The sequence below is a fragment of the Thamnophis elegans genome, chromosome 4, assembly GCF_009769535.1.
Source record: "Thamnophis elegans isolate rThaEle1 chromosome 4, rThaEle1.pri, whole genome shotgun sequence".
NCBI lineage: Eukaryota > Metazoa > Chordata > Lepidosauria > Squamata > Colubridae > Thamnophis > Thamnophis elegans.
Window position 1 is genome coordinate 115,032,396 of NC_045544.1, and position 24,811 is coordinate 115,057,206.

General features: G+C 41.2%; 1 protein-coding gene across 1 annotated transcript in view; it reads left to right on the forward strand.

Annotated features, from left to right (window-relative positions):
* ASXL2 (ASXL transcriptional regulator 2) overlaps positions 1-24,811 on the forward strand; it is a 74,516-nt gene that overhangs the window by 12,406 nt on the left and 37,299 nt on the right. The gene's annotated exons all lie outside the window — the stretch shown is intronic.

Consider the following 24,811-nt stretch of genomic DNA (forward strand, 5'->3'; position numbering starts at 1 on the left):
TGCATATCACATTTTTGATCTTCTAAAGGTCATTGAAAACTTATGTCAATATGAGAAATAATTTATTGGATGATGATCGATTTATAAAAAGTGTGTCAAAGTGCTTGAATTATAGAATGTTTTGTACATACATGGAGTTGTGGAACATCTTGGGTTTCTCAATGCAATAAGAGTGTATGATTACATGTGTATTGTATTAGAATAAATGGAATACTTAAATGAATGATTCAGGATTGAAGAGAGAGTTTTGAAAGATGTGTGACGTCCATTGTTTTGTTTAATCAATTTGTGGATAAATATATATGGAATCTTACAGTGATGGTAGAACTGAATTGGTTGTGAAAGATTATTCACAATATTCTGATACTTGAATACTTAAAATGCCATTGTGAGAATTTGAGCAATTTGCAACAAATGTTTGATTGTCTGATGCAGCAAGAAATACGGATCTGAAAATCTATCAAAAATCAAAGCAATTATGTTTGATGGGAAAAATGGAGTGAACATTTGTCTATTAAATGTAAATGGTGAAAACAAGTGCTTGCGTAGAATGTTGGCATAGGAAAATGGATGGAGAAATGTTAAGACAATCAAATACTGGTGGAAAGTTAATAGGCAGTATATGATCTGTTGTGAAGAAGGAATGTTTTCAAAGCAAAAATGCCTGAAAATAAAAGTATCCTTTTCCCATTTTGTTATGTGGAAAAAAGTGTTTACCTAAGGGAAGAAAACTAGAAATAAGTTGAATGCTATAGGAATGGAGTACTTAGCAAACTGTGGTAAAAGGAGAAATATTGTTCTGTACTGGATAAATGTGAATTGATTGCAAAATGAGTGAGGTGATTTGGTTGCATAGAGAGAATGAGAATCAAATTGCAAAACAAAGGTATAACAACAAATAGGTTGAGAGTAAGGAGAAGGTTTAAAAAGGAAATAATTTATGCCTTATGATCATTTCTGCTGTGCCATTTTTTTGATAAGGGGAAAGTAGAACAAGTTGAATGTACCATTAATTAATGTGCCTCTTCTGTGAGGAGCAAGAATTATGTTCTGGGCATTTAATCAGTAGTAGTCTGGACTGAACATAGAGTAAATGGTAGGTAGAAAAATTCAAATAAAGTTATTAATTAAAGCAGGATTGGGGCAGCCTTCTCAATAAATGATGTAGAAAATATTTGGCCCTGAAGCATGGGTAGATAAAAGTATAATTGCCTTCAACTCAACTTTTGGTGGAGTGGTGTGGAAATTATTTGTCTTTAGATTATTTTTGAATATCTTTCAGTTTTTTTCAGTTAGCTTGTAAACCTAGATTATTTAGGAGATCCACTATCAATTTATTAAGAAGAACCAATTCTGCTTACCTTTTTAGATCTATCAAGACCTGGGGTGTTCAGCTCCGCTGCGCATGTGCACGCTCCTCCTGCCAGCCAGCTGATTGTCGGGTTTCTGCTGTGCATGTGGGGAGGCAGGGCACATGCGCAGGGCTGACCCACAGGAACACTCTGTGGGCCTCCCAAACCCCCTGCTCATCCTATTTCTGCCCTCTCCAGATCCCAGAAGCACTCTACAGACCTCCCAAACGCTGTGGACACCCCATTTTTGTGAAAAACAGGCCCATTTTTGGCAAAACTGGGATGTGCTGGGCAGGGTTTCAGGAGCAAAAAATAGCCATATTCGATGTATAAGATGCACTGACATTTCCACCCTCTTTTAGGAGGGGGAAAGTGCAACTTATACTCTGAAAAGTACAGTATAGTTCTGCAAATTACAGAATTGATATTTGTCATATAGTACTGTGTAATACAACTATTAATTTATTTTGACTTTTCAAATCAGTATACCTTGGCTACTACAACATAGTCATTGTCATCAAAAAAGAGTTTTACGCAGACTTTTCAGAAATCAGACTTATGAAATTAGTCATCAAACTGTAGACAACACATACCATAGTTGTTACATATGTTTAACTCCGATGTCTGTGTTTATTTTGTGTTTCCTCTTATAGCCATAGTTATAAAATAAATAAAATGTAATCATTTATTAAATTTATATGCTGCATGCCTCACAATTAGGTGTCCCTGTGCGGTATTATTCTATTCCAGGAATCGAGCACATAACCAGTAAGGTAAGCAGAGTCGTATGGCTTAGCTGGAGGAGAAAAGATGAGAGTTGCCTATTTGCTCTTAAGAGACAGGACTAGTTGTGCTCCCTTGTCTTTGGCATTTCCTACATTCATGAAGGAAGTACTCTTCTGAGGTGTCTTATGATTTTAAGATACGCAAATGTAGATGGATGAACAATATGCAGTGCTTATGAATCTTTGTAGCCCTTTGCTTAATAAATTTGGATTTAAAGAGCTGCTGCCTGATCAAGTCTGTTGTTAGCAGGTTCCATAATTTAAAGTGTATATGAGTTCTTATTGTAAAAGACTGAAGGTAAGAGAATTTTTTGACTAATACAGATTTGCAGTGGCACTGAACTATTGAACTGGTTCCAGTTCCAGAGGTCGGTGCCATTGCAAATCATAACCTTGTGCTGTTTTTCAATGATATGTCTTTAATCTGAAATCACATTACAGAAGCAAAATAGCATACCAATAAACACTTAGACCTATATTTATTCTTGCAACAATTGGAGGTCACTGTTTCCATTTTAGGGTGAAATAAGGCCATATGAGAAATTAGTAAAAGAAATGCCAACTAAATTCATCTATTTTGATGTCAATGTCTCTGACTTGTGTAGGGAAGATGTGCAAAACAATTTGAGGGTAAAATATTTCAATCCCCGAAAGAAAAATGATAGAGATAGAAAGGTAAAATACAATCCCAAATGTCCTATTTAAAGTTGAAATGTGCTATTCTAATCTTATTACAAATCATTCAACCTTGAAATACGATGTTTTAGATCTGGAACATTTGAATTTCATCATATTTTATATACTTCTAATTATTTGCTGACGTTAAGAATTGGTTGCTATAACATATTGTATATGTTCTGTCTTCAAGAGCCAGTCACTTTTGGAAATTTCTGATATTCCAAAATACAGCAGCAAAGATCCTTTGCCATCATTGCTTGCATAGATTTATGCAAAATTTTTCTAATTTTGTCCCTTTTCCTGACTGACTTTCTTTTTGGCTCTTGACATAGTTCAAAATATTGATGCTTTTAAAGTTCAAAAGTATCTAACCAAGTAAGCCTGAAAAACTACTACTTTTGATGTGAATCTATTCAAGCGCTTGTATTGTTTGGTCTCTAATTTTTACCTGGTAGGAGAAGTGAACTGTGCCTGAAAGGTCTCCTGAAAATGACCCCTTGGTTTCTTTCTTGCAAGTTTTTTAAAAAAAAACATTCTGTTCTATGGAATCCATTCATTAAAATGAAAGTGACTCCTAAAGCAGCGGCATTTTATTTTCAGGCATACACAGAAATCTTAAAAAGCTTAATTTAATGAAAGACAGTGAGGTATTGCTATAGATTAGCACTTCTCCCAAAATGTATTTTCAAGTATACATGGCCATATTATATATGCTAGAATATCATTTCTAATCAGCTGCTCTCCAGCATATAACATATATCATTCCCTGTCTGAGAATGTTTGCTTTTGAAATAGAGGCTGTTCCTGTTTCTGGGATGACTTGTCTAGCTGCAACTAAATTAGAGCTGAGAAGGTAGTTAAAAATGCGCAATGTAGGGCATACAAAAATGCTTTATTTAATATTTCCCATATTTTAGCAGATTGAAGCAAATTTAATTGTTTGGCGTGGAATCCAAAGACCTAGCAAGTGGGACTCCAGTCACAAGCTCCTCTTTCTTACTCATGAGAAAAGTAGGAATAGTGGGGATGGGGAATCAATTCTAAAAAAAAAATCTAGGAAGAGTGCAGAGAAGAGTAACAAAGATGATTACTGCTCTGAAGGCTAAAATATATGACATGGTTGCAGGAACTGGGTATTTCTAGTCTAACGAAAAGAAGGATTGGGGGTAACATGATATCAGTTTTCCAATATTTGATCTGCTGTCACAGAGAAAAGGGGAACAACCTATTCTCCGGTGCACTGCTTGGAGTGTCTAAGCAAGGGTTAAATTCTGTCCCACTGCCCAAGGACTGAATTGAAAATCTTTGGCCACGCCCTCTGGCTCCTTCCATCCTCAGTTTTTCAACTCAGTCCAAAGCCCATTGGACATATTTAACAGCCTTAGCTGACAAAAGTTCAATCACTATTTTTCTTAGCTTAGATTTTTATTGTTTTACCTTCCTTTTTTCCCAGTTAGCTAGCCTTCCTTACTGTAGCTTGCCCTGAGAAGCCAGATTTGCTCTGGATGGAGCGGCACGCTTCTCAGCCTCCCAGGTGGCTCGTCACCTCCGTGGTGTCGCCACCCAGCTGATCTTCACTGGCAGGATTGTCCGAAGTTTCGGTGGCCTGTCTGACATTCGGGAGGTATTTCCAGCATCTCCAAAGGCCACGCGATGAGGGATCAACCAGGAGCAACTATTTCTCTGCCGGAGCCGCACCGCGGGTTCTCACTGGGTGCAGCCACCTTGGGAAGCGGCGGTGGCCATTTTGGAGGTCTTTTTTCCCCGCCAAAAAGCCAAATTGCCATCCATTGCGGCCGGAGCTCCAGGACCCATTGGATCCACTCCTTCTCCCTGCATCAGTTTCAGGCAAGTGCTTGGGCGTTCAGAGTCCTTGGCAGCTGCCATCCTCCATGGCCTTTTCCCCCTGCCAGTAGCAAGTTCTATCTGCGGCCCAACAGAGCCCTGCCCCTTGTACTGAGCACAGCGCCTCAGTCTCTGCAAGTGTGTGGGCAGAATCACCATCTGCCTCCAGGCCCAAGATCTCCTCAGGCTCAGCTGTCGGTAGCTCGGGCAGCAAGGACACAGATTCCATTGTCAAAGCTCCTGAACAAGGGCCCTCCACTGGGGTATATAGGCCCTATAACAGAAGGGCAGGCAGGGTGGCCAGGGAAGCTATAAGGGGGATTGGCAGGCATCCTTACTCCAGGAAGGAGTCGGCCAGACAGGATAAAGTTGATGCCAGGTGCCAAAAAGCCCTAGGGAAGCAATTTGAGAGGGTGCAGAGGCAAACCACCACGGTGGCTCAAGTCCATTGTGCAGATCCACCTCAGTCTGTGGGGAGCCAGGGCCTTTCCCAACCTGCCCCTCCCCCATCCTCCTGCGGTGGGGAACCATAGGAGTTCTCCTCAGACCAATCATAGAGAGGGTGCAGGTCCCTTCCCCTTCTATTAGTGGAGGTGCAGATCTGTTTGACTGTGGGGTAGGGGATGAGGAGGAGGATTCTCCCCCTCCCCTTCTTCTGTGCCCTGTAGGCCGGCCTCAAGTTCGAGGGTGGGGACCTGCCCACTGGAGCACCAGGGACCATTTCTTTCAGCCGAAATGAGGGAGGTGATTGCTTCTGCGATATCCCAGGGCATTGCCCAGGCCTTAAGGAATGTGCTGAAAAATCAGGCCAGGGTCACAAGAGCAAGCCTAAGACTCCCAGACCTTCCTTACCTCCACCCTGAAGGGGTGCTGAATCAGTCTCGGAGGAGGAGGATCTAGCTGAACCAGATTTATCTTGAGGATGAGGTTCTAGTAACTGATAAGCCCGCCTTTACCAGCCTGTTCAAATCTTCTTTATTTAAGTCTATATTATATAAGGCAAAGGTCATTACTCACCAGGAGGTGACCCCCACCGTTACTCAGGAGTCTAGAGACCCTGCTGACCCCAGTGGGGGGTTGTTTGATGAAACCATCCAAGCTCAGCACCTGGTGCTTATGCCCAAGTTATTCAAGGATGTTGTGCAATGTCAGTGGGTTCAGCCAGGGAACTGGGCGACCCCTGGGGGTAATGACAAACGGCTTTATGCCGTAGAGTCTGGCATGGAAGATCTTCTCAAATTGCCGAAGGTCGATGCTCCAGTGGCGGCTCTGACTTCTAATTCTATTCTTCCCCCAGATCTCTTGGAAGCCACAAGGCGGAAGATAAGAGAACAGAAAGGGCCTGTAATAAGACCCACCAGGCTGCGGCATGGGCCATTAGGGCCTCCACCTCAGCTGCCTTCTTTAGCAGGGCTTCCATTGCCTGGTTACACCAACTGCTCACCCGTATTCCCCAAGGGGATACCAGGCTCTGCCAAGATGGGGCTCATGGAGACAGAGATTCATCATCTGACAGAAATAAGGGCCATAGAACTGGTTCCCCTGGGACAGGAGAGGAGGAGGTTCTACTCCATTCTCTTCCTGGTCCCAAAAAGCGCAGGATGGTGGAGGGCCATCTTGGACTTGAAGAAGCTCAACTACCATGTTGCCTACAAGAAGTTCAAGATGCAGTCTCTCCAGTCAATCCTGGGCAGCCTTCGACCAGGGGATCTGATGACTTCCATCGACTTACAGGAAGCCTACCTCCACATTTCGATAAGACTGACCCACAGGTGATTCCTGCGGTTTTATTACGCCAGCCGGCATTACCAGTATCGGGCCCTTCCCTTAGGCCTGTCATCGGCCCCAAGGGTCTTCACAAAGATACTGACCGCAGTGGCGGTGAACCTCCAAAAACACCCCATTCGTCTGCAATGTTATCTGGATGACATTTTGATCCAGTCATCGTCCCACACAGAAGTGCTGCGGGGCCTGAAAGTCACCATGGACTCCTTGCACTACCACAGGTTTTCCATCAACTGCAAAAAGAGTCATCTCACTCCCTCCACGAGAGTGTTACACTTGGGAGCGGTGATCGATACTTTATCATGCCTTGTGTCCCTGTCTCCAGATCGGATCCGCAGCCTCCAAGAGCTGATACGGCAGGTTCAATGGTCCCCCACCATTCCCGTGGTCCTGCTGTTGCAATTGCTGGGCAAAATGATTTCCTGTCTGGCAATTGTTCCTTGGGCAAGGCTGCACGCAAGAGAATTGCAATGGTTCCTCCTTCCATCGCCAAGAGCCAATGCCAGCAACTCCAGGGCCTGCGTTCGCCCATCACCAAAAGCTGTCCACTCCCTCAGGTGGTGGCGAACACCAGCATTGATGAAGGATTTGTTGTTCTGAGAACCAAAGCGCGTAATCCTGACGTCGGATGCCAGCCTCTTTGTGTGAGGAGCTCACCTCCGCAACAAGGTAGTGCAGGTGGTCCGCCAGTAAGCTCGCCCACAACATCAACTGGCTGGAGTTGAGGGCGGTCTACCTTGCTCTGCGCAAGCTCCAATCAGACCTGCAGGAGCGCCATGTGCTTGTTTGGACGGACAATGTGGCAGCGAAAGTGCACATCAATCGCCAGGGCGGCACCAGATCCAGCACGTTGATGGCGGATGTGGATGCGCTCGGAGGGTGGGCAGAGCGTCATGTAAGTTCCATAAGAGCAGAACACATTGGGGATAAACTATGTTCGGACCTGCTGTTAAGCAGGTCCACTCTGGACCAGTTGGAGTGGCACCTGCACCCAAACCTGTTTCGTCAACTGTGTCTCAGGTTCGGCACTCCTCTAGTCGACCTCTTTGCCACCCCGAAGAATGCCCAACTTCCCCGCTTTTACACCAGGTACAGCTCGCCTCAGGGGGATGGGGTAGACGTGCACAACTGCCTTGGCCCAAGGGCCTGCTTTACGCCTTCCCGCCATTACCTCTACTTCCTCGTGTCATCAGGAAGATTCTGCTGGAACAAGCAGAAGTGCTGCTGGTGGCCCCTTACTGGCCACGAACAACTTGGTTTGCCGACCTCACCAACCTCTCAGTCAGCCAGCCTTGGAGAATTCCCCAGGAATTGGTCTCCCTCAGCCAGGGGGTCATACAACACCCAGAGCCCCAGTGGGTCAATCTAACCGCCTGGCACTTGAGGGGGAATCTCCTAGCTCAAGCCAACTTCTTGAGGCAGGTCATTCATACCATCCAGGCATCCTGGTGCCCTTCCACCACCAGAATCTATGGGGCCATGTGATCTGCCTTCTCCACCTGGTGCAGCTCACATCACCTAGAGCCATTGTCTGCGTCTCTCCCTCAAATACTGGACTTCCTCCAAGAGGGATTTGATAAAGGACTAGCTCCAAACACTTTATGACGCCAACTTGCTGCACTGGTCACTGTAATATCTGTTGACTCTTCCCACCTGCTCAGCCGTCACCCCAGCGTACGGGCCTTCCTTAAGGGCGCATTGAACCTGCAGCCGCAGGTGATCCATCGATACCCTTCCTGGGAACTTGCTGTTGTCCCCAGGGCTCTATCAGAACCACCCTTTGAACCTCTCCACTCTTCTTCCATCAGGCACCTTTCCTTCAAGTCGGCCTTTCTCGTTGCCATTACCTCGGCAAGGAGGGTGTCTGAACTGGCAGCCCTGTCAGTCAGGGAGGATTTGTGCCTCATCCACAGAGACATGGTCATTCTCTGGCTGGACCCATCATTTATCCCGAAGATCAGTTCCTACTTTCATAGAGCCCAGGAACTCGTTCTCCCAAACTTTTGCCCAAGGCCCTTGCATCCTAGAGAACGCCATTGGCATACCCTCGACGTGCAGAAAGCATTGAAGCGGTACATGAAGCGTACATCCTCTTTCCGATGCTCGGAGGCCATATTTGTATCGTTTCAACCGGCGGCCATGGGCTGGAAGGTTTCATCTTCCACCATCAGTCACTGGTTCAAGGCTTGTATTTCCCTCGCCTATTAACACCAGGGTAGGTCTACACCTCCCAGACTGACAATGCACTCGACCCGAAGCGCAGTGAATACCACGCCTGGGCTGCCCAGTCCTCGATTGAGATTTGCAAAGCGGCGACGCCATCCTTATTAGTTAGACACTAGAAACTAGACCAATACGCCTCTGTGGATGCTGCCTTTGGAAAATGTGTTTTGCAGAGCGTGGTTTCTGCCAAATCTTGATGTGGATTGTGTACCTCATTGTAGGCACCCGCCCTAGTGACATTTTGCTTGGGCATGTCCCTTGCTTGGACACTCCAAGCAGTGCAACGGAGAATGACCATTGGCTTACCTGAAGGGTCGTTCTCAGTGCACTGCATGAGTGTCCAACCCCACCCTGGGGTATTATTTCCAGGATGTCCTGCTTTTCCGTGTGAGGATGCTTTGCCTGACAGACAGACATCTCAGATGGACCGTGCCTTCATTGAAAAACTGAGGATGGAAGGAGCCAGAGGGCATGGCCAAAGATTTTCAATCCAGTCCTTGGGCAGTGTGACAGAATTTAACCCTTGCTTGGACACTCCTGCAGTGCACCGAGAACAACACTTCAGGTAAGCCAATGGTCATTCTGCAAAGCATCTGAGGGCAAGACAATAAGTAACCCATGGAAACTTATGAAAGAGAGATCCAACCTAGAACTAAGGAGAAATTTCCTAACAGAGAACAATTTATCAGTGGATTGACTTTCTTAAGAAGTTGTGCATGCTCCATCACTGGAGGTTTTAAGAAGAGAATGGACAGCCATTTCTCTGGAATGCTGTAGATCTCCTCCTTGTGCAGGGGTTTGGACTAGAAGACCTCCAAGGTCCCTTCCAACTCTGTTCTCTGTGTTCTGTAAATAAAAATCTGGCTATTTCATTTCCTGAAAGACTCTACTGAATCTTGGTCCCTTACGAACATGAAAGGAATTCTTCAGTTGGCAGAGGATTAATATTTTGTATTGTATGATACTGTTTTTTTCTATATGTTTTCCTGAGTTCGTGAAATGGTGGAAGTATTTTTAAAAGGTTCTCTCTTCCTAAGTGATGGTAGAAGAGACAAACAGTACAAGCAGAAATGGAAATAGCAAAAATATTTTAGCATTTTCAAACCTAAATAAAATGTTCCCAACCACCCATATGCAGTCTTCCCCCCACCAACTTTTCCCTTCTTTATTTAGAATAAAGCAGGTGCCAGAGCTCCATAACTGGATTTTCCATGCATGACTGGTATCAAAATTTGAATGTTTGTGCTGTTATGGATTGTCATTAAATTCAATCTGCCTTGATGGAACTTGGAGTTCTGCCGTAGAAGCTCTGTGTGCCTGATTATGAGAGGGTTCAAGCTGTCAGGCATGAGGACTAAAGATTTTTTGTTGATATCTTATACTTCTGGAACTGTTTTCCACTTGAAATACTGTACATCGCACATTCTCATTGAAAGTGTTCACAAATGGGATTTAGAGGCCTTTCTTATTTCTGAATTATTAAATTTTAGGTTGCTATGTGTATATTTCCACTATGATATTTACCTATGATTTTATTTTTCTGATTGTGTGAATATTGTGAATATAGATATGGAAAGCTGTGGCCGAAGATGTTAAGAGGCTGTCTATATGTAATAAATAAAGCTGTGCCTCTTTGGAATACGTTATCACCAGTGCTATGCAACTTTCATTCCCCGTATGTTCTCTGGGCTCGCTTTTGTGGCCCACAGAGCTGCTGAAAATTGGTTGCATTAATTTTTCAGTGATAGACATCACAGAAATAAATATCAAAATACACCTAGAGGTTTTTTTTCCTTTTTAAAAAGCAACCTCCTAAAAAAGCACACCACTTGTGACCTTTGAAAGTCCTCAGAATTGCATGCTCAGTTCTCACTATATTTGAACACTGCTACTCTTTTTTTTTTAATTATTATTCCACCATTGCCTGTAAGATAAATAATTAGGATGAAGGAACACTTTCTTGAACTGTATGGAGACATACACCGTCTGTAACTACCTTCATCATCTTCCTTCTTTCATGATCTTGATTCTAATTAAAGCATTGAACAACATTGCCTAATCATAGTAATCTAGGTCAAGTCCTTTTGAAAGCTCTCTCTCCAGCTGGTTTACAGGTAAATATACTCCTTACCTGTTTCTGTTGCTACATTGAATTGTTTATATAAAAAGAAAGAGTCACAAAGTATTTCACTTTACAAAATTGTTTCCATGTGCAAGAATCCCTTCCACTAAGGTCTATGTGATATAATATTGTTTCTGATCCATTCACCTTCCTTGTTCAAAACAGTGGAAGTCATGCACCCTGGGAAGAACCTTTGCATTGTTCAGTGACTTGCCACAGGTCTTTTAGAAGGTCATAATTACCAAACCTATGTTACAGAGCCAGATGGAGCTTCTTTTTGTGTTTTCAGTAACCTAAAAAATGCATGTGTATAAGAAAGAGAAAGACTCTACACGTACTGTTACCTTGGTTTTTGGCTTCTTACAGCATGTATGGAGAATATGGGAGCAACTATATACTACTAATTAATTAGAAATTGTGATATTTAGTAGATGTAAAGGCTTGTAAGAAGAAGGTAGGATAGTAGAAGTTTTGTTGAAGTTCATTTTTATAGTGATCCCACACTATTACAATATGCAGTGTAATATGCCAATAATTTTACTCTGTCTTTATTAACACACTAATATGCAATCTTTCTGCTTGTGTAAGCAGTGTACTACAATAATTATAACAAAATGGAAATAAAACATGACAAATTATTTTAGCACTTATTCAACCAGTACTTTAATGCAATTAAAATTAATTAACAGAGCTAAGCAAAAAAATGCATTTTTGTCGTATTTCCAAATACTGAAAGATTTGTTCAGGCGAGTGCGGGCTCAAACCAATTTTATAACGGATTATATATCAGCAGATATATTTCACAGTACAGTTTTATAAATTTGCCGCGAGCAATATATGTGAAAAAAGAAATATATTCATGGATTACAATTTCTGAAATTCTAGTTATTACTGTTATTGCCAAGATTCAGTGCTAGGGTTGCTAAGGGAATTTGAATCTTAAAACATTTAAAGGTTGCTCGAAAGGAAAAATATATGCTTATTGAATGATTGTATACAGGGGTGGGATTGAAAAATTTTAGCAACCGGTTCTCTGCCTGGTTTTTGGGGGACGCGGTCTACCTGGCCTCCTGCACCACAGTGGAGGGGGGGCACATTTTCACCCTCCCCATGCTCTGGAGGGTTTCCTTGAGCCTCCGGGAGGGGGAAATCTGCCTCCCCTGGGGTCCAGATTTCCAGACTTCTAGAACTTCCAGGTGGCCCATTTCTTGCCCTCCTAGAGCTTCTGCATGGGCCCTGCAGTTAACTGGCATGATGAACTGGCCACGTGGAGACTCCGGGAAGGGGAGGGGAGGGGCCAGCCAGTACTTCCCAGTACCGGTTCGGCCAATGTGAAATTAGCGTCCGGTTTGCCCAAACTGGCTGAATCCCTCCCTTGGTTGTATAATGCTATGCATGTTGAGGTTTAACTTACCCATTCTTCCTTCTGGAGTCCTTTCCTTTTGAATGAGATTCTGTTATTTTGAACAAGATTCTGTTATTCTGTTATTCCCCTAAATTGTTAGGCAATGTACTGATTTTCAAACCCATCATTCTATTCTAGCTATTAAAGTCTGCTTGTACTAATGTTTCATCACTATGATCAAGCAGGAGTTTATTTTAAAAATTACTGCATTTTCTGAATGTACTCCTTTTAGCACCTGTTCATCCAATAGGTCAAGGGAAAATGTGCCTGGAGTTGCAAGGTCTATATCCGTGATGGCGAACCTATGGCATGTGGCCCACAGGTGGCACACGAAGCCATATTTGATGGCACACCAGCTGTCAGCTCTGGCACACATGCGCGCGCCAGCAGCTGATTTTTTGCCCTCCCCAGGCTTCTGGAAATCCTCCAAAGCCTGGGGAGGACAAAAAATGGCCCCAACTGGCCAACCAGAAGTTAGTTCTTGAACTTCCAGTTGGGCCATTGAGGCGGTTTTTCACCCTCCCCAGGCCTTAGGAAAGCCTCCGGAGGCTAGGGAGGGTGAAAAATGGCCCCAACGGCCCAACTGGAGGTTCAGGAATGAAACTCCGGTTGGCCTGTTGGGGCTGTTTTTTGCCCTCCCCAAGCTTCTGGAAAGCCTCCAAAGCCTGGGGTGGACAAAAAATGGCCCAAATGGCTGAACCAGAAGTTCGGAAATGATCCACCTCCAAAGGGGCGGGGAAGGTCCCTCCCCAGACTTTAGGAAAGTATCCAGAGCCTGGGGAGGCGTCTTGCATACATGCAAAGGGTGGGTGGGGAGATTGAGTGGGCATGTGTGCATGTGTAATAGTGCACACGCGTGGGCAATTTTGGCATGCCATAAGAAAAAAGTTCGCCATCGCTGGTCTATATGCTTTGTCTCTGTTTTTGCTTACAAATGTTTCCTTAAATTTGCTTATAATATTTCCTTAAATTTATAACATTTATGTATAGGTAGTCCTTGACTTAGAACCATATGAGCCATGTTAATGCAGTGGTTAGACTGCAGTACTGCAGGCTACTTCTGCTGCCTGCCGGCTGTCTGCAGTAGGGTAGTTCAAATCTCACCAGGCTAAAGATTGACTCAGCCTTCCTTCCTTCCGAGGTGGGTAAAATGAGGACCCAGATTGTTGGAGGCAATATAGTGACTGTAAACCGCAGAGAGGGCTGTAAAGCACTGTGAAGCGGTATATAAGTCTAAGTGCTATTGCTTTTATTATTTGTTTAGTGATTGATTGAAGCTACAATGGCACTGAAAAAAGTGGTTTATGATTGGTTCTCACACGACTGTTACAGCATCCCAATGGTCACATGATCAAAATTCAGGTGATCACCACTTGTAACCTTCCCAGCTGGCTTCCGACAAGCAAAGTCAATGAGGAAAGTTGGATTCACTTAATGACAGTGTGATTCACTTAACAAATGCAGGGATTTATTTGACAACTGTGGCGAAAAAGATAATAAAAACGGGCAAAACTCACTTAACTACTGCCTTGCTTAACAATGAAAATTTTGGGCTCAATTGTGGCTACCTATATTGTTTCTTGAGCAGTTCTCAGTGCAGTCTCTTCATATAGCATGAAGTGACTGTTGTCAAATGTTTACAATCTTGATTTGGTTTTTATATTAAGATCCTTGAAGAAACAGTAAGTGCACACATTCTGCAAGTGATATTTATTTGAATTAGAGCACTTCTTCCCTTGAAGCTATCCATCTCTCCCTTGTTTTCCAGAATAGATAATAAGGATAGGGCTGTTCTGCCACCTACTTATTCCCTCATACAGCTGACTTGTTGATAATTGAAATCCTCAGAGGAATTGCTGCCCTACTTTGCTTTATATTAGAAGCATTTTTAGCTGCCTTGGCTTTTGCAAAGTGCCCCCCCCCCCCCGGTAACTCTTTCCCCTGATTCCAAGTTCTCTTGTACAATGAGCAACTCTGAGGAATTTCTGGAAAATGTTAGCAGATTGTTAATATCTATGCCAAGCAGCTGACCTGCTTTTTTTTTCTTTAGTCTTAATGATGCTTCTAGTGCTACATGAAAGGTACTGATAGAATAGGTAATCACAGGAAAGAGACAAACCGCCCAAAGTCAAAACAGAGTAGAAAATGGAAGGCCAAGAAAGGATATACTTCAAAAACATTTTTGCTCACCAGGTGTAGAAATTCAAAAACGTACAATCTAGTCCTTTTGCAAGTAGTAAATTGGAATATTCTTAGCTATTCTTCTGCAAGGCAGTATCAAGGATTTTAGTAAGACAATTATGAAAATAAATGACTGATCTGCTACCTTTTAAAGATGGTGGTGGTGAATGCAGAAGATGGAATAGATGCATAGCATATACTCTGGTAACTGGGAATAAGGAACACTTTAATCATTCTGGGTAGGGCAGATAATGTAAAGTTGCCGAATAGTAGGAGTGAAAAGTGGGATTTGTTGATTTGCATAAATATAATTTTATTAACACTTTAATGTTAATTCTGTTTTTCAAACCCAAATAAAAATGGAAACAAAAAACATTGCAGATTTTATTTTTTCATAATAAATTCCTGTAATAAATATTTTTTTCAATTGTAGAATGATTTCTGAATACTTATTGTTAAGGGGTTATTGGAGAATTCAGCACAGTTTGACTAGAGTTGACTCTCAAGATAAGCACATTTTTAGACTTGCCAATTCTATTTGGCTTCTTTGATTCATCCAGATATTATTTATAATTGACAAAATTATTTTATAGGTACATTAATTTCAGAGAGAAGCATGGCAAATTATACTAGAAATCTAGTGTATTTCAAAAAAAATATGTCTATTTTTAAAAGGGTAAATGTTTCTACCCATTCCCTTCTTCTTGTTTTCCTGTTTCATTCTGATTTTGTATGTCATCGCTGTTTTTGTATATAGTTGTGAGGGATGGTGCCTACAAGTGGGTAGATGATGTGATAGACTACAGTGAAGCAGCAGTTTCCTAGGAGCACATTCTAAATAGATAAGACAAAAGGCAGCCCAGCCCAGAAAAAGGAGTGAGGATAGCCACTCTCTGGAATCTCTCAGGGTATTCTCATTAAGGTGAGAATAGTGAAGAGTTTAGTCTGGCAAGAATTTGTCTATTGTGTGTAAGCAAATAAAGATGTGAACTCTGGCTGGGTTATTCTGTTTCATTCTTGGGCTAAATCTGACAGTAGTTCATCATTTTTTTTTATTAATTTATCAAATTTATATGGCTGCCCATCTCATGGTAATTGACACTGGGCTGCATACAACAATTCAATAAAACAATAAATATAAAACAATTGTTACCTAAAACCATTAAAAACTATAAAAACAGAACTAAACAAGAAAAGAAAAATAATCTCACAACTTCTTGAGGTACCTTTGAAAGCTTAGAAGTGATGTCACCTATCATCACTTGGGAGAGAAGATTCCACAACTTGGGTACCACAGCAGAAAAGCCTGTTTAAGACAATTCTGAAGGATACCATGGTCAGTGGTATTGAAAGCCCCTAAGAGATCAAGTAAGGCACAGATGATGCGCCATCACCATCCTGTCCACACCAGAGATCATCCAAAACCATGAGTAATCCTGTTTCTGTTCCATATTTGAGGCCTGAAACTTGATGCATGTTCCAGATAATTCACTTTATCCAGGGTCCTCTGAAGCTGTTGGGAAATCACCTTCTTGATCAATCTCCCCCCAAAAGAGGAAGGTGGATAGTGGGCATTAGTTGCCCAGTATCAAGAGGTCCAGCAATGGTTTCTTTAGGAGAGGGGGAACTATAGTCTCCTTTAGAGGTGAAAGAACAGTCCATCCCCCCAACTCAAAGAAGAATTAAGAATTAAGTATTGCTAGGATCCATTCAAACGACACCCTCTTTTCCCCAGGCTGTTTTTACAAACCAAGAGGGACATGGATCTAAAGGACAGGTGGCTGGGCTCAGTTCTAAGGACGCTATTTGCTTTTTCAGGTCCCATAGGTTCAAACTCTTCCTAGATAACCAGGTAAGACCACCCTAGGCATCTCCTTTGTACTTACAATTAGGCCAGCATCCAACTGTGAGCAAATCTAAATTATTTTTATTTGAGCAAATTCCTCTACATGTCCCTGCAGAAGATTTACTCAAGAGGGCTGTGTCATCTGAAACGGGTGGAAGTTTGCGGTTTCAATAAGAGTGGAGAATTATTGCTGCTTTGTCACCCTTGTCATTCTACAAAGTTTAGACTTAATAGCAGCTCTAGGCTGTGTTTGGTTAGGTTCATCTTTGGTTGAGTACCAGTGGCCCTCTAAATGTCTCTTCTTTCATGTCCCTCATTTCCTCTGTAAACCACAGAGAGTGATAAGATCCATGAGAAAGGAGATCTGTGATCTAATCCAATGCCTAAGCTGCCTTTAATTTCAAGTGGCAACCAAGGCCTTAGAAGGACTATGCAACAGACCAACAGGAACAAACCCCAGCTCCCTCTGAAACCCCTCACTGGGGATGCCCCACCATGGTGGGTCCAGCATCACTTCAGAGGATTGCAGTGCAGAAAATCCCTAGTAATCAGGATATGATTTGACTATAACAAGGGGGACACTGAAAACTCCCAGAGACAAAGATCACATAGCCATTGCTCTGACAGGAACACAAGATCTGGGATGTGACCCATGACAGGCACTGAATGACCTGGGATAGGTTCATGGTTATAATGGTGGCCATGAACTCCTTAACTGCCTTAGATCCTGCTCCTGGGAGGAAGCAGATTGAAGTCCCTCAAACCTGGGAAATTCCATTGCCAGCATAGTGATGGGGTCAAGAAGCTCAGGAACGGACATTGCCATGGAGCAATGAGGATGGTGCAATAGCAACAATCAGAATTGATTCTCAGAGCCCAGCTGAAAGGAATAGAGTCTCACATCCACTGATCTCTGAAAGCTATAAGTGATTTTTGGATGACAATCACCACTCTGCCAAATTATTCTGTTTTGTTGATTTTGAAGTTATAGGTTATGCAGAGTGCTTTGCCTCTTAATTTTTTTTTGTTTATCTGGATCTATGAGAATGTATGTAAGCCATTGAAACCTCTGCACAATTACATTAGAAAATGAATTCAGCTGTGATAGGAAGATTAGAAATATTTTTGAAGATGAGTTACCAGTTTCTCTTTAAGATACTTTACTTAACCCGCATATTATTCAAAGAAGAATCATGAGGACAAGTAAGATAAAGACCCTGTCCATCATAGGCATTCAAAGAAACTTAAGAACTTTGTGTTAAGCTGCTGATATTCCACAATGTCAAAATCACAAAATTATTTTAGTTGGTTCTGATAATGCCAGCCCTTTGAAGTATAGTTGGCAAATTCAATAAATAGAAGTGGTAGGAATTCCAGAATGGAATGAGGTAAGGTGGAATAACAGAATTGTAGTATGGTCAAATAACCGAATCTTGAAAGTCTGTCCAACTTTCTCTCTGTTCTTTATTGCCAAGGTCAGATCTATATTCCTTCACAGTACTTATAAATCTTGATAACAGAATAGCCTGTATAGCAGTTTGCACTATATTGTGGACAGCATGGAATATGAAACCTATTTTATATTTCCTGCTCTTAGTTTACCATCATAGTTAGTATTTATGTTATCAGGATTAAATCTATCGTTGTTGTAAATTGTGCTTGCCAGTGACAATGTCTATTTCTTCCTTTGATATGATAGATTTATCATCTAAAACAGAAATAAATTTCAAAATATTTACTTTAAATATTCCCTCACAATGAATAAACAAATTACGGTGTTTATAAACTATCCATGTTTTCTATTGGAAGCATTCATGGAAATAGATATGTAATCAATATTGTCCACATCTCTTTTCAGACCATCAAATACATTAGTAACACAAGTTTTTGTTACTGTAGGTTACAGTAGAACTTTTTCATTTTTTTAGTTTTCTAATTAAAGCAGAAATGGGGCCCATTGACTAAATATTGTGCTTAAGAATTATAGTGTAGTGAGTATTTGTGTCTTTAGCCACTGTCTTTCAGTTAATTAACTAAATTAATTAACTCTTCTTCTAGGAATTGCTTTCGCAAACATATTTGCTATACTGCTACTTTCAGTTTCATTCCCTAATTTGTGTGATTGGGAGAGGAAGGAAGTTTTTACTCAACAGTGAGTAAAAAAAAGTGTACTTTTGTATTGTCCATGCTTGCGTTACTCAAAAAAAAAAGGGGGGGGGGAAGCCTGTCTGTAATTCTGTCAGAATTAACATTGTATTTAGGAGACATCTTTAAGCAAATTGCTTTGATGAATAATACTGTGGAAATTTTTGGTCATGAATGTATCCATTTAAATGTATTAGAGGATTTAAAATTTAAAACCAGCTTTGCTCAGAACAGCATCCCAGAGGGTCTCTGCAGCTTTTAAATGTTTGTAAAATACCCTGTTTACTATAGTTGTGAGAATATACCAGGAGCGAGTGCAAATGCAAATTATTACATTTCAATAAATATGTCTGTATACATTTCTTTGGCAGATTCTTTTGCTTAAGTCTACATGAAATGAATGGAAATCTCAGAGGAATCATATTTGTATCAATCCCATTCATTCCTATGAGGCTTCTACAGGAAAAGTTCTCCCGGTTCTCTTGATCATTATTAGCTCCAGGCTCATCTGTAATTTGTAACATTTGATAAATATGGTTATATTAATTTGCATTCAATTGAATAATAGTAATGTGCATTTCATTTTACACCGGTAATAAAATCTGCACTGCTTCTTTCTTGATCTTCCTGCCCCCATTAAATAGCCATGGTCTCCCCTCCAAATAAAAGAAAGTACATCTAAGTTTATTTCTGCACCATTTTTTCAGAAAGATTGGAAGTTAATATTTGAAGGGCTTTTCAACATTATTATAGTTATTGCAAACACTTCCTGTTCTCTGCTGTCGTCTTACTTCGTGTGGAAAATGTTTCCACATCAGATCAACCTAGTAGATGACCAAAAAGCAATAGGCCCTACTATCCAACAGGAAATGGAGAATGGAGTAGAGGAAAAAACAACACAGGAACTATAGTTAGTGATTACCAGATGTAAATTCTGCTAGGAATCTTTTCCCTGCTGCCACTGCCAATTATCCCAAAATGATAGTAAATATGGAAGTGGTTTCCTGCACTGTAGCTCATGAAAATCTTTCGCTGGAAAGATCCTAAAAATGGGATGCTTTCTTGGATTGTAAGGGCTACCTGATTCATCTTTTCCTAAACCAAGTCTTCCTAATTAAAAACAGTCTGGTCATTGTAAGCTTCTGCATTTCAAGATGGGGCATAGAATGTGAGACGCACGAATCAAGGAAAATTTGAAATTATCAAAGAAGAAATAAAGAATATTAAATTTGATGTGTTAGGAATAAGTAAATACAGGGCATAAGAGTTTACCAAAGAATCAAGTGGCAGGGATACTCAAAAAGAATATCATTTAGTATAATAGCAGTATAAGTATATATTTGAATGTCCACTTGTAATGGACAAGAATATTAAGAAATTCTACAGCAAATGGCAAGAATAGTGAATGTAATATAAAAAGGACCTAACTAGTTGGAGAAATGGAAGAACCTGGAAACACAATAAGATTTAGATTGGACAAATCCAACAATTCAGAAGATGGAATAGATTTTTTTGAAGTTCTTCCGAGTATGAAATAAGCCATGACTTATTGAAAATATACAGAATAACCTTAGAAAATTAAATAGAAAAGGAGCTTAAACTAGTTTTGACATGGTGGCCATCGAGTCAGAATATAAATTCTTTGTAAGGAGCAACATTAGTATACTTATGCAAAAGAGAATCAAAAATGCGATGGGAAAAGGTAACAGACATAAACATGAAAGATTACAATCATGAACATCCCCAAAATTTCAAATTGGAGAAGATCAAAATGATTTCCAAAATAAGTTGTCATGATAGCCAAGAAAACATGTAAGGTGAGAGTAACAAAACATAAAACAAATGAATATAAATTTCCAATATGAAGCAAAAAGGTTTTAAGAAATGATCTCATTCAAGAATATTACAAACAAGAAAATAACAAGAAAAATGAGAAATGTTTTAAGAATATAAGAGAAACCAGAAAAAAATGCAGTTAGACTTATATACCGCTTCATAGGGCTTTCAGCCCTCTCTAAGCGGTTTTCAGAGTCAGCATATTGCCCCCAACAACAATCGGGGTCCTCATTTTACCCACCTTGGAAGGATGGAAGGCTGACTCAACCCTGAGCCAGTGAGATTTGAACAGCCGAACTGCAGAACTGCAGTCAGCTGAAGTAGCCTGCAGTGCTGCATTTAACTACTGCGCCACCTCGCAGTAGTTAAACTTTATTCAAAAGTAATCTGATAGAGAGAGATGAGATTTTTTTAAAAATGAAAAGACTATACTTGAGCCCTTTATAAAACTTTGCAGAGAAAAAATATGTTCTGAAAGAGACTCCACTAGAAAGTGAAATACAGTGGGTAATAAATCTATTGTCAAGTAGAAATCCACCAGGTATAGATGAAAAATCCATTGAACTATTTAAAGCTACCAAAGAAGAGGCAGTTAATCAGTTCTAGACAACATATTTAAATTATACTCTGTGACCTAAAGTTTTGAAAGTATTAGTGCATATACCTATACTGTACTCAGAAAGGGAGATTGATTTAATTATTTATTTAGATTAAGGTGATTCTGGGTAGCTTTCCGTAAAATAGAACAAAAGCTAGGATGTAAAAGAATGTGCAAATTAGAACCAAAAGCTTCAATTGCCCTTCTATCACATGGTTTCCACAGTAGTATTTAAAGTCAGGGTGCACGGGAAGGAACCACACTAAGTTTATTTTGTAAAAATGGAAACAAGAAGCCATCCATTAGAAGGTCGAAGATATTTAAACCTGGTGATAGGACAAAGAGAAGGCAGGCCCCTTTCTATACCTCAGTATGAACAAATGTCATCAATCCATGCCAAATTCTGGTTTGTTACACAGTCAGGCAGATGTTTAGATTGGATTTGACATTTTTATCTACCTATCAAGTGGTTCCCAAGGACCTGGGATAAGCAGCTGTTGTTTGATAGTGTTTCAAGCAGGGGTGGGTTCCGGCAGCCACTACTGCTGGTTTGCTCATGGTTGCACAGTGCGCCCATGCATGCGCAACACTAAAAAACTGCTTCTGCATATGCGCAGAAGCAAAAAACAAGATGGTGCTGCCTATGGCGCTGCCAGGAGAACCGGTTCGCGGGCGTGGCAGGCCTGGGTCGCTGCCAGTTTCAATGACACAGGCCGCCAAGTTACTACCAGTTAGGCCGGACCAATAGGAACCCACCTTTGGTTCCAAGTAAAGGTATTGTTTGTTCCTACTAATTGGCCAAGTGTTCCATCTCTCAGGCTGGGGGGTCAAACAGTACGCCCCTCAGACAGGGTCCGCAACTTGGGAGTCCTCCTGGACCCACAGCTGACTTTTGAACACCACCTGTCAGCTGTGACCAGGGGGGCATTTGCCCAGGTTCGCCTGGTGCACCAGTTGCGTCCCTACCTGAACCGGGAGGCTCTCACAACAGTCACTCGCGCCCTTGTGACCTCCAGACTGGACTACTGCAACGTGCTCTACATGGGGCAGCCCTTGAAGAGTATTCGGCGACTTCAGCTTGTCCAGAATGCAGCCGCGCGAGCGATTGTGGGTGCACCTCGGTTCACCCACGTAACACCTATCCTCCGCGAGCTGCACTGGCTGCCTATTGGTCTCCGGATACGCTTCAAAGCGCTAGTCGTCACTTATAAAGCCCTTCATGGTATTGGACCTGGGTACTTGAGAGCCCGCCTGCTGCCAATTACCTCCACTAGACCAATTAGATCCCACAGACTAGGCCTCCTCCGAATTCCATCTGCCGGCCAGTGTCGACTGGCGACTACCCGGAGGAGAGCCTTCTCTGTGGCTGCTCCGACCCTCTGGAACGAACTCCCCGTGGAGATTCGTACCCTCACCACCCTCCAGGCCTTCCGCATAGCCCTTAAAACCTGGCTGTTCCGACAGGCCTGGGGCTAAAGATTCGCTGCTCCTATCTCGAATGGTATGACTGTTGTGCTTTTAACCATGTATTGTTTTGTGTTGTTGCTAAACTGTTTGTATCCCCCTTCCCTTTCTGAGTTGTGAGCCGCCCTGAGTCCCCTTAGGGAAAAGGGTGGCATACAAATGAAATAAAACTCAAGCTCAAGTAAAGGTGCCTTCTGCAATTGACTGATGGTGATTTTGTCAATGCCAATGAATGATCAAATGGTGCTCCAGATCTAGGGCACCTATTACTAATTGGTACTCTGCTTTCTTTTACCACCATCATTTTATTTTATTTTTGTAGGTTTTTTTATTTTGTGATTTTCTCCAGTTCTTTTTCTTGTATTCTGCTGCTCCAGGTACTGCTGCGTCCATTATCCAGACTTCTGTGTCTTTTTTACTGGCAATTGTTAAGTCTGAGATGTTATGTGGCACGTGCCTGTCTGCTTGAATTTTTATTATTGTTACAGTTGATAGAACAGTCAGTCAGATGTTCAGACTGACATGGCATCTTTATCCACCTACATTTTATTATTATTACAGTTGATAGAACAGTCAGCCAGATGTTTAGATTGGGTTTGGCATTTTTTCCCACCTATCGAATCTTTCCTGAGGATCTCAGATAGGCAGATGTTGTTTAATAACATTGAAAGTACCATTGCAGGAGGTAAGCTATTCCTGTGATTGCTTCAACTTACATAGTTGCCCATCTCATCACGGCAATTCTGAGTGACTAACATTTAAAAACATAATGCAAATAACACAGAATTGCAATGCATTTAATGATAGCCTAGGTAAAAGCCAATCTACCATAAATCAAACAACTTCACAGGTTCCAACTAACAGTCTGATCACCAGGCCAGGAACACACCCATGTCTTCCAGGTTTCCAAAAAGCTGGCAAAGTCAGGAGCAAGCTAATTTTAATCCCTGAAAGAAATTTGCCAATTACATTTCTCCAGTGTTAAAGCATGCTCCTTCCCCAGATTATTTTTTGGCTTTCCAAAAAATAAAAGTGCTTATCTTTTTACATTTATTTATTTTATATTTTTAAATAATATGTGGTTTTAAAATGCTTTCAATCTGATTCCCCCAAAATGTGTTTTGATATTCAGCTTACTTTAATAGCATGTCATATCATGCAATTCTTTAGTAAGCAGCCTAAGGGAATTGGGAATTAGTCCAGGACTTCCCACTTAAACAAAACCAGAAATAAAATATTATATAGCTCTCATTATCAGACGTTACCTATCAGTCTTTTTCAGACACACTATTTTTCTGGTCTCCTAATAAGCACTCTTCTATGCTGCCTCTTTCCGGCAGGTAGATATTTCCACGCATAGGACAGAAAAATCATTTTTTAAAAAAAAGAAAATATCTCATTATTTGCCTTGTTGCTTTTTAAAGTGGGAAAAAAACCAATAGCTTTTCAGTATCATTTCAGTTTTCATTTATCATTTTGGACAGTGTAGCCTACCTAACTCTGCAAGGATCCTGAGGGCTGGAAGGCAGCTGTCTGATGCTCACAGGTGCTATGAACCCTGTGATACCACTAGATGGTGCCCACTGACTCCAGAATGATACATTGCATTGTATTATATTTAATTTGTACTTATTTAATTTTAAAATGCCCAATTTTATAAGAAAAAAAACTAGCTCATATTCCTGCATAAATCTTGTGCCATTTAGTATTTATGTTTTGGAGGCTTTAGCATGCAGAAGATCATACAGCAATGCCTATCCTGACTCCTAATATATACCCAGCCAGAATACTCTTCTAGTCCTGAAGGTAACATCTAGAACTTTTAACAAAATGTTTTTTTCCCTCCTAGTGATGGAACTTTGACTTTGGTTATAGAGTCTAGAGTACTGTTATACAATCTAGAGCAGGGGTTCCCACCTTTTGGCTTGCTTGAGCCACATTATGTGAAGAAGAATTGTCTCGAGCCGCATATAAAATATATAATATAATCAAGGCATATAAATCACATAATATTTAAAGTCTATGGTCTATTTGGGACCACATTACTAGCTATCCAGGCTGCATACAGCCCATGGGCCACAGGTTGGACACACCTGAACTCAAGTTACTTAGGAATTCATCTCAAAATGTAACAACTATCTTCTTTTCTTCATTTCTTCATTCTTGTAAGTTTTCCATTAATGCTTGTCATATATGAATAACTACTAGGATTTACATTTTAAAAGAAGAGGAAGTATTGCTTCCATTTTTGAGAATGCTTTGGGACAATTACCCTTTTTTTACATGAAGTACAAATTCCCCAAGTTGGTTAAAAATATCTTAAATTGCAATCTTCTGACTGTAATATATACCATAAGAATCCTGTCATGCCAAACTTTTTCATCAGCTTTTCCCTCCTTAATCCATAGAGATGCCAAGGGTCAGACATGACAGAATGACTGATGACAATGAGGCTAATGATAAGAATGCAGTCTAACTAATGATAAGAATGAAAAAATAAGATGAAGGTACCACCTGCCAAAATATTGTGCAATACCTATTTACTA